This window comes from Somniosus microcephalus, chromosome 23 (assembly GCF_052327205.1).
Source record: "Somniosus microcephalus isolate GS21.2 chromosome 23, FLI_Smic_1.0, whole genome shotgun sequence".
Taxonomy (NCBI): domain Eukaryota; kingdom Metazoa; phylum Chordata; class Chondrichthyes; order Squaliformes; family Somniosidae; genus Somniosus; species Somniosus microcephalus.
In genome coordinates this window covers 8,169,129-8,176,628 of record NC_141009.1, presented here as the reverse complement: position 1 = coordinate 8,176,628, position 7,500 = coordinate 8,169,129, and the positions used below count along the sequence as shown (strand labels likewise).

The window sequence follows — 7,500 nt, the reverse complement described above, 5'->3', positions numbered from 1 at the left end:
AGAGAGAGAGGGGGAGGGAGAGAGAGGGAGAGGGAGGGAGAGAGAGAGAGGGAGGGAGAGAGAGAGAGGGGGGAGAGAGAGAGAGGGGGGAGAGAGAGAGAGAGGGGGAGAGAGAGGGGGGAGGGGAGAGAGGGGGGGAGGGAGAGAGAGGGGGGAGGGGGAGAGAGAGAGGGAGGGGGGAGGGAGAGAGAGAGGGGGGGAGAGAGAGAGGGGGGAGGGAGAGAGGGGGGAGGGAGAGAGGGGGGGAGAGAGAGGAGGAGAGGGGGAGAGAGAGGAGGGGCGAGAGAGAGAGCGGAGGGGAGGGGAGAGAGAGAGAGAGAGAGAGGAGGGGAGAGAGAGAGGAGGGGAGGGGAGAGAGAGGGGAGGGGGAGAGGGGAGAGAGAGGGGAGGGGGAGAGGGGAGGGAAAGAGGGAGGAGTGGGAAAGAGGGAGGGGGAGGGAAAGAGCGAGCGAGGGGGGAGCGAAAGAGCGAGCGAGGGGGGAGGGAGAGAGCGAGGGGGGGAGGGAGAGAGCGAGGGGGGAGCGAAAGAGCGAGTGAGGGGGGAGGGAGAGAGCGAGAGGGGGGGAGGGAGAGAGCGAGAGGGGGGAGGGAGAGAGAGAGGGGGGAGGGAGAGAGGGGGGAGGGAGAGAGGGGGGGAGAGAGAGGGGGGAGAGAGAGGAGGGGAGGGGGAGAGAGAGGAGGGGCGAGAGAGAGAGCGGAGGGGAGGGGAGAGAGAGAGAGAGAGAGAGGAGGGGAGAGAGAGAGGAGGGGAGGGGAGAGAGAGGGGAGGGGGAGGGAGGGAGGGAGGGGGGAGGGAAAGAGGGAGGAGTGGGAAAGAGGGAGAGGGGAGGGGGAGGGAGGGGGGAGGGAAAGAGGGAGGAGTGGGAAAGAGGGAGGGGGGAGGGAAAGAGGGAGGAGTGGGAAAGAGGGAGGGGGAGGGAAAGAGCGAGCGAGGGGGGAGCGAAAGAGCGAGCGAGGGGGGAGGGAGAGAGCGAGGGGGGGAGGGAAAGAGCGAGGGGGGAGCGAAAGAGCGAGTGAGGGGGAGGGAGAGAGCGAGAGGGGGGGAGGGAGAGAGCGAGGGGGGGAGGGAAAGAGCGAGGGGGGAGGGAGAGAGCGAGAGGGGGGGAGGGAGAGAGCGAGGGGGGGAGGGAAAGAGCGAGGGGGGAGGGAAAGAGCGAGAGAGGGGGGAGGGAAAGATAAAGAGAGCGAGGGGGGGAGGGAGAGCGGAAGTGAGCGAGAGAGATAGAGAGACACAGACAGGTAGTGGGAGTGTTCTAGTTGGAATAGATTGTTGCTGGTGCCGCAGTTTGTGCCTGAATCAGATGTGCCATGTAGTGGTGGGACTTCAGTTGAAATCTGATTCCATGCCCGGAAGTTCTCTGCCTGTGTCAAGCTCCAGCCAAGTCCCTGCTACCTGACCGCCCATTCAAGCTACACGCTTTGAGTCCTGTGTACAGCTGCCGAGCTAGGGAGTGCTGCTGTGTAATGTTAGAGGGGTTCCTGAGGTAGAAACCCACCCAAGTAATAGCCAGTGACTCATTCCAAGGAAATGGCTTGTTGGCTGTGGCTCAGTGGGTAGCACTCTCGCCTCTGAGTCACAAGGTTGTGGGTTTGAGTCCCACTGCAGAGACAATCCAATCTGACACTCCCAGTGCAGTACTGAGGGAGTGCTGCAGTGCCGCACTGTTGGAGGTGTCGTCTTTTCGATGCGACATTAAACCGAGGCCCCCTCGGGGGATGTAAAAGATCCCATGGCCAGTTTCGAAGAAGAGCAGGGGAGTTCTCCCCGGTGTCCTGGCCAATATTTATCCCTCAACCAACATCACTAAAAGACAGATTATCCAGTCACTCTATAATCTCGGTTTGTGGGATCTTTCTGTTCGCACATTGGCTGCCGTGTTTCCTACATTACAACAGTGACTACACTTCAAAGTACTTTATTGGCTGTAAAGTGCTTTGGGATGTCCTGCGGTCATGAAAGGTGCTACAGAAATGCAAATTGTTTCATTCTCTGTCGCCCATAATATGGGATGAGGATTCCCTTCCAAGTAGGTACAGGCCTTGCGTCGATCCAAATATTGGCCAGGATTCAATAATCCTGCCCAACATCTGGATGGTATTAATGCAGCTGTGTAAATGAGGACGAAGTCTTGGTGGTTCATGTGGTACTGAACCTTCAGCACAGAACCATGTGCGGGGAAAGCCAAGCCGTATCTGCAATCCCTCGGTGACTCGAAATCTCCCCCCGCCCCCCCACTCAACCCCTCATCCTCCGTCGCCCAGGGACACTGAGTTCAATTGTACATCTGATTCAATTCAGCCCAAAGATCTGCTCAACATCACATGGTGCAGTTCCCCACAGCTTGTGTACATGCACATACTGCAGGGATCAATCCCTGTCACCTGCTCAGTTTAATGGCTTGGGAGTGGAGTGGAGGGGTTCCGCGGCATAGAACTGTACCATGTAATCTTAACCACACCTTTGAATGATTGGATCATCTCGGGATAAGCTATCCTTGCACTAGTGGAAGGGGGGGGGGGGACATTAGAAACCCTATCTTATCCTACACTGCAAGGTGATTGGCTGAGAACTGACAGTGTGTGCATTGTGACAGTCAATCCCCCTCAGAATCTTGCATGTTTCAATGAGATTTCCTCTCATTCTTCTAAACTCTAGAGAGTATGTGACCCTGGGTATATATGGCTCTGGGTATCTGCTGTGTGGGGTATATGTGTGGGCATCCATGAGGCGCTGGATTAAAGAACTGGTTTGTCTAAACTACGGTCTGTGGGGTATATGTGGCCCAGGAACTCTGGGTATCTGGTGTGTTGGGTGTATAAGAACATGAGAATTGGGAACAGGAGTCGGCTATACGGTTCCTTGAGCCTGCTCCACCATTCAACAAGATCATGGCTGATCTTCAACCTCAACTCCACTGTCTCACCCTATCCCATATCCCTTGATTCCCTTTAATGTGCAAAAATCTATCTACCTCCATCTTGAATATACTCAACGACTGAGCATCTACAGCCCTCTGGGGTAGAGAATTCCAAAGATTCACCACCCTCTGAGTGAAGAAGTTCCTCCTCATCTCAGTCCTAAATGGCCGACCCCTTATCCTGAACTATGCCCCCTAGTTCTAGACTCTCCAGCCAGGGGGAAACAACCTCTCAGCATCTACCCTGTCAATCCCCCTCAGAATCTTGCATGTTTCAATGAGATTTCCTCTCATTCTTTGAAACTCTAGAGAGTGTGTGACCCTGGGTATACATGGCTCTGAGTATTTGGTGTGTGGGGTATATGTGACCCTGGGTATCTGCTGTGTGGGGTATATGTGTGGACATCCATGAGGCACTGTGGGCCATCAGCTGCAGCAGAATTGTATTCCACCACAATCTGTAACCTCATGGCCTGGCATATCCCTCCCTCTACCATTACCATCAAGCCAGGGGACCAACCCTGGTTCAATGAGGAATGCAGAAGAGCATGCCAGGAGCTGCACCAGGTGTACCTAAAAATGAGGTGCCAACCTGGGGAAGCTGCAACACAAGACTACATGCATGCTAAACAGCGGAATCAGCATGCTATAGACAGAGCTAAGCGATCCCACCATCAACAGATCAGATCAAAGCTCTGCAGTCCTGCCACATCCAGTCATGAATGGTGGTGGACCATTAAACAACTAACTGGAAGAGGAGGCTCCATGAATATCCCCATCCTCAATGATGGCGGAGCCCAGCACACAGGTGCACAAGACAAAGCTGAAGTGTTTGCAACCATCTTCAGCCAGAAGTGTCGAGTGGATGATCCATATCGGCCTCCTCCTGAGGTCCCCACCATTACAGAAGCCAGTCTTCAGCCAATTCAATTCACGCCACGTGATATCAAGAAACAGCTGAGCACACTGGATACAGCAAAGGCTGTGAGCCCCGACAACATCCCGGCTGTCGTGCTGAAGACTTGTGCTCCAGAACTAGCCGCGCCTCTAGCCAAGCTGCTCCAGTACAGCTACAACACTGGCATCTACCCGACAATGTGGAAAACTGCCCAGGTATGTCCTGTCCACAAAAAGCAGCACAAATTCAGTCCGGCCAATTATCGCCCCACCAGTCTACTCTCAATCATCAGCAAAGTGATGGAAGGTGTCATCGACAGTGCCATCAAGCGGCACTTACTCACCAATAACCTGCTCACTGATGCTCAGTTTGGGTTCCGCCAAGACCACTCAGCTCCAGACCTCATTACAGCCTTGGGCCAAACATGGACAAAAGAGCTGAATTTCAGGGTTGAGGTGAGAGTGACTGCCCTTGACATCAAGGCAGCATTTGACCAAGTGTGGCATCAAGGAGCCCTAGTAAAATTGAAGTCAATGGGAATCAGGGGGAAAACTCTCCACTGGCTGGAGTCATACATAGCACAAAGGAAGATGGTTGTGATGGTTGAAGGCCAATCATCTCAACCCCAGGACATCGCTGCAGGAGTTCCTCAGGGCAGTGTCCTAGGCCCAACCATCTTCAGCTGCTTCATCAATGACCTTCCCTCCAACATAAGGTCAGAAATGGGGATGATCGCTGATGACTGCACAGTGTTCAGTTCCATTCACAACTCCTCTGAAAATAAAGCAGTCCATGCCCGCATGCAGCAAGACCTGGACAACATTCAGGCTTGGGCTGATAAGTGGCAAGTAACATTCGCGCCACAAAAGTGCCAGGCAATGACTATCTCCAACAAGCGAGAGTCTAACCACCTCCCCTTGACATTCAGCGGTATTACCATCGCCAAATCCCCCACCATCAATATCCTTGGGGTCACCATTGACCAGATACTAAACTGGACCAGCCACATAAATACTGTGGCAACATGAGCGGGTCAGAGGCTGGGTATTCTGCGGCGAGTGTCTCACCTCCTGACTCCCCAAAGCTTTTCCACCATCTACAAGACACAAGTAAGGAGTGTGATGGAATACTCTCCACTTGCCTGGATGAGTGCAGCTCCAACAACACTCAGCAAGCTCGACACCATCCAGGACAAAGCAGCCCACTTGATTGGCACCCCATCCACCACCTTAAACATTCACTCCCTCCGCCACCGGTGCACTGTGGCTGCAGTGTGTACCATCTACAAGATGCACTGCAGCAGCTCGCCAAGGCTTCTTCGGCAGCACCTCCCAAACCCGCGACCTTTTCCACCTAGAAGGACAAAGGCAGCAGGCGCATGGGAACACCACCACCTCCAAGTTCCCCTCCAAGTCACACGCCATCCTGACTTGGAAATATATCGCCGTTCCTTCATCGTCGCTGGGTCAAAATCCTGGAACTCCCTCCCTAACAGCACTGTGGGAGCACCTTCACCACACGGACTGCAGCGGTTCAAGAAGGCAGCTCACCACCACCTTCTTGAGGGCAATTAGGGATGGGCAATAAATGCTGGTCTTGCCAGCGACGTCCCACATCCAGGAACGAATAAAAAGAAATGTGACCCTGGGTATCTGCAGTGTGGGGTATATGTGACCAAGGGTATGTGCAGTGTGGGGTATATGTGACCCTGGGTATGTGCAGTGTGGGGTATATGTGACCCTGGGTATGTGCAGTGTCGGGTATATGTGACCCTGGGTATGTGCAGTGTGGGGTATATGTGACCCTGGGTATGTGCAGTGTGGGGTATATGTGACCCTGGGTATGTGCTGTGTGGGGTATATGTGACCCTGGGTATGTGCAGTGTGGGGTATATGTGGCTCTGGGTATGTGCTGTGTGGGGTATATGTGACCCTGGGTGTGTGCTGTGTGGGGTATATGTGGCTCTGGGTATGTGCTGTGTGGGGATGTGCAGTGTGGGGTATATGTGACCCTGGGTATGTGCTGTGTGTGGTATATGTGACCCTGGGTATGTGCTGTGTGAGGTATATGTGACTCTGGGTATGTGCTGTGTGGGGTATATGTGACCCTGGGTATGTGCTGTGTGGGGTCTGCACCCCTCTCTCCCCCCTCACCTGTTGCTTTCTCCTGTGCACATTTGATAGGCCGGGAGGTTTGGAGTGGTCTGGTGTGCTGCTTCACCAGTGGATCAATCCTAAATAACAAACGTTGAGGCCTTTTAGTATCGACAGCTTGACGTACTCCTGGTATAGAGCACTGTGTATTGCTAACCCCATTTTATAGACTCCGTTTTAATCCCACAAAGTGCTGTTGTAATCTTCAGCTGCAGTTTTCTGTATAGTTCCTCCTTTTTTTCCTTTTTAAAAATCCTGATTAAAAAAAAAAAAAATTCTCCTGCGTATTTGCCACAGCGGAGGTGAGGAGTGAGATGTGTCTGTGTGTAATCCAATCTCCCGCTGAGCTGCACACCAAACGTGCAGCTTCCCAGAAAGTCAAGAGCAGGCGGTTCTGTTACACCTTCGTTTTTAAAGAGGCTGCAACACTCACAATCTCTAGACGGGCGCAAAAAAAAAATGTATTGAGCAGGAATCTTAAATCTACCAGGCTTTACTTAACTTGGCATTTACTTCTAGTAAAGAAAAGACTTGCATTTCTATAACGCCTTTCATGACCTCAGGACATCCCAAAGCACTTCACGGCCAGTGAAATACTTTTTGAAGTGTAGTCACTGTTGTAATGTAGGAAACACGGCAGCCAATTTGCGCACAGCAAGCTCCCATGTGGTAAGTTGTTTTTATCTATGTCATTTGTGGGATTGAAATATTGGCCAGGATACCGGGGATAACTCCTCTTCTTCGAAATAGTGGCCGTGGGATCTCTTGCGTCTACCCGAGAGAGAGAGAGAGCGGACGGGGGCCTCGGTTTAACGTCTCATCCAAAAGATGGCACCTCCGACTGTGCAGTACTCCCTCAGCACTGCACTGGGAGTGTCAGCCTGGATTTTGTGCTCAAGTCTCTGGAGTGGGGCTCGAACCCACAACCTTCTGACTCGGAGGCGAGGGTGCTGCTCACTGAGCCACAGGTGACACTGAAGGAGGATGTCGTTCATTTACAAATGGCTTGCAGAGTTGTGATTCAGTTGTAACAGGCCACCTGCCAATGCACTGAGGGACTGTAAATACCAACATTATTTAAACGACAATATCATCTGCAAGACTATATTATCCCAACTGGTGGGGTCCTAAAATATATATTGCCTTCTCTGTAACTTTTTAATATGTCACTTTCTTTCAAAAGAAAAGAGTGGAGGGTGCGGGGGGGAAGCCTTTTCCTGTTGGTTTTTTTGATATTGGGGAGCAGCCTGGGATTTACAAGCAACCGCCAATCTACAGAAGTGCGATTACACTCTAACTGACCTTGGGGCCCATCTATTTACAACTAGCTGAAGTGCCCGGCGGTGCCGAGGGATTTTTGAGGGCATGTTGTTGTTGGAAGAGAGAGAGAGAGAGCGACTGGGGGGAAGAGAGAGCGTGAGGGGGAAGAGAGAGAGCGACTGGGGGGAAGAGAGAGCGTGACTGGGGAGAAGGGGGGAGGGGGGAAAGAGGGGGGGGAGGGGGGGAAAGAGGGGGGGAAGAGGGGGAGGGG

The 7,500-nt window shown here is 52.9% G+C and overlaps 1 protein-coding gene across 2 annotated transcripts in view; it reads left to right on the top strand.

Annotated features, from left to right (window-relative positions):
* Nucleotides 1-7,500, top strand: part of LOC147101623 (endophilin-B2-like) — a 125,228-nt gene that overhangs the window by 4,385 nt on the left and 113,343 nt on the right. The gene's annotated exons all lie outside the window — the stretch shown is intronic.